This window comes from Zea mays, chromosome 4 (genome assembly GCF_902167145.1).
Source record: "Zea mays cultivar B73 chromosome 4, Zm-B73-REFERENCE-NAM-5.0, whole genome shotgun sequence".
Lineage (NCBI taxonomy): Eukaryota > Viridiplantae > Streptophyta > Magnoliopsida > Poales > Poaceae > Zea > Zea mays.
Window position 1 is genome coordinate 104,857,432 of NC_050099.1, and position 3,296 is coordinate 104,860,727.

The following is a 3,296-nucleotide window of genomic DNA, read 5'->3' on the forward strand; positions in this document are numbered from 1 at the left end:
CACGCCCCCCGGCAGAGCCGAAGTGACCGCCGTCACTCCGCCGCACCACTGACCGGTCTGACAGAAGGACAGCGCCGCCTGCGCCGCTCCGACTGCAGTGCCACTCGACAGAGTGAGTCTGACAGGCAGTCAGGCCTGGCCAAAGGCGCCATACGAAGCTCCGCTCCGCCCGACCCCAGGGCTCGGACTCGGGCTAAGACCCGGAAGACGGCGAACTCCGCTCTGCCCGACCCCAGGGCTCGGACTCGGGCTAAGACCCGGAAGACGACGAACTCCGCTCCGCCCGACCCCAGGGCTCGGACTCGGGCTAAGACCCGGAAGACGGCGAACTCCGTTCCGCCCGACCCCAGGGCTCGGACTTGGGCTAAGACCCGGAAGACGACGAACTCCGCTCCGCCCGACCCCAGGGCTCGGACTCGGGCTAAGACCCGGAAGACGACAAACTCCACTCCGCCCGACCCCAGGGCTCGGACTCGGGCTAAGACCCGGAAGACGGCGAACTCCGCTCCGCCCGACCCCAGGGCTCGGACTCGGGCTAAGACCCGGAAGACGACGAACTCCGCTCCGCCCGACCCCAGGGCTCGGACTCGGGGTAAGACCCGGAAGACGACGAACTCCGCTCCGCCCGACCCCAGGGCTCGGACTCAGGCTAAGACCCCAAAGACGGCGAACTCCGCTCCGCCCGACCCCAGGGCTCGGACTCGGGCTAAGACCCGAAAGACGACGAACTCCGCTTCACCCGACCCCAGGGCTCGGACTCCGCCCGGGCCTCTGCCGAACGATCTCCGCCTCACCCGACCCGGGGGCTCGGGCTTGGCCTCGGCCACGGAAGACAGACTCGACCTCGGCTTCGGAGGAGCCCCCACGTCGCCCGACCTAGGGCATAGGCCCGCCACGTCAATAGGGAGCGCCATCATCATCCTACCCCGAGCCGACTCGGGTCATGGAGAACAAGACCGGTGTCCCATCTGGCTAGCTCCGCCAGATAGGCAATGATGGCGCCCCACAAGCTCTGTGACGACGGCGGCTCTCAGCTCTCTTACGGAAGCAGGTGGACGTCAGCAAGGACTCGACCGCTCCGACAGCTGTCCCTCCGCCAGGCTCCGTTGCTCCTCCGACTGCCACGACATCACGCCAGCAGGGTGCCAAGATCTCTCCGGCTGCCACATTGGCATGTACTTAGGGCGCTAGCTCTCCCTCCGCTAGACACGTAGCACTCTGCTACACCCCCATTGTACACCTGGATCCTCTCCTTACGCCTATAAAAGGAAGGACCAGGGCCTTCTTAGAGGAGGTTGGCCGCGCGGGACGAGGACGGGACAGGCGCTCTCTTAGGGCCGCTCGCTTCCCTCACCCGCGTGGACGCTTGTAACCCCCCTACTGCAAGCGCACCCGACCTGGGCGCGGGACGAACACGAAGGCCGCGGGATTTCCACCTCTCTCACGCCCGTCTCCGGCCACCTCGCTTCTCCCCCCTTCGCGCTCGCCCACGCGCTCGACCCATCTGGGTTGGGGCACGCGGCACACTCACTCGTCGGCTCGGGGACCCCCCGGTCTCGAAACGCCGACAGTGTTCGACAAGGAATGCTAGTGTGGACTCACTCTGAATGGTGAATCACTAGGGCTCAATGAGAAATCTGAGACAAGGGGTTATACTGGTTCGGGCTCGCACCCTACTCTAGTGTAGTTCTGAGCGTAGTATTGCTTGGAGCGTGTTACAACGAGTGTGCTTGTGTGTTGGAGAAAAAGAAGGGCATTCTCTTTTATATCTCAAGGGACAGACCTTACATCGATGTCTCCCTTGAGAGAGAGAGAGAATCCTTCAATTTGTCATGGTAGGCCCTCTCTGGGTCGTGAGAAGTAGTGCTTTCGGTAAGGCGTCATCTGTCACACCTGCTCCTGTGGCGAGTTTGTGGCTAACGTCCCCACGGTAGCATGTGGCGGGTCCCACGGCTTAGCCTCATGGCTTGATTTATACGACACAGCTTTCTCCTATCGTCGTGGGCCTCACGTCGTCCTTCCGTTCTTTCATGCACACGGATTCACCCATTTGGTATGGTGCCTCGTCCTGTCATTTCCGTCATACTGGCTACTGTGGAGACTTTGGTGTTGAGGTCTCCTCTGACCGGGGTCACTTCGTCCCATCAGACAGCGTGGTATGTCCATATTATAAGAGGAGGCATACAGTTGTGCTGACGACTACCGCATGGGCTCCTAGCGACATGTCCCGCTGCGGTCGGCGTATGCTTGCGGTACCGTTCTAGGACTCGGGTTCGCTTGGTGGAGACTTGGTTGGTCGCTCCGCTTCGTGAATTTGCTCGGTGGATACGTCGGCGAGGACTTGGTCGCTCTGCCTCGCGGATTTGATGGGTGAGTACCTGGTCGGTAGCTCCACCTCACAGACTTGCTTGACGTGGACTTGGTCGGTCGCTCCGCCTTGCGGATTTGCTCGGTAGGTACCTGGTAGGCTGCTCAGCCTCGCGGACTTGCTTGGCCGGGGCTTGGTTGCTCCCCCTCGAAAATTTCCTTGGTAGGCACCTAGTTGACCGCTTCGCCTCGCAGACTTGCACGGTGGGGACTTGGCCGCTTCGCCTCACGGATTTGCTCGGCGGGTACCTGGTCGACCGCTTCGCCTCGCAGACTTGCTCGACGGGGACTTGGTTAGTCGCTCTGCCTCGCGGATTTGCTCGGCGGGTACCTGGTCGTTTGCTCCACCTCGCACTCTTGCTTGACGTGACTTGGTCGCTCTGCCTCTTGGATTTACTCGACAGGTACCTAGTTGGCCGCTTTGCCTCACAGATTTGCTCGGCGGGGAATTGGCTGCCTCGCGGATTTTCTCAGTAGGGACTTGGTGAACTAGGTTGGAATAAAGGTTATGGGCTTACTCTGGGTACCTTGTTCCTAGGTATCCGACAGTAGGCTCGAGCCTTTGTGTGAATACTTGTAGTCGCGTAGAGGTTTTCTTTTGAGGAGTTGAATTTTTTGGTGCGTGCAAGCGCATTGTTAGATGTAGCCCCTAAGAATCCATGAGGACTGCTTGGGGTTTTACATAATCTGTGTGCATTTTAGGGATGGACCCTTTCTGCGATGGTATCATGCGCTGGGCACGAGTCCATTTGTTTTAATGTCGAGTCATTGTTTTTAGGGGCGATCCTTCTGTTTGCTATTCATCTTTTTCCATGCACGCATCTCCCCTCGAATATGCTTCTCCTCGAAGTCCTTTTGAGGAGAGGGCCTTCCTCTTCCAACCTAGTCGATGCGGGGAGGGAGGCCGTCGAGCTACAAGTGGGTTATCC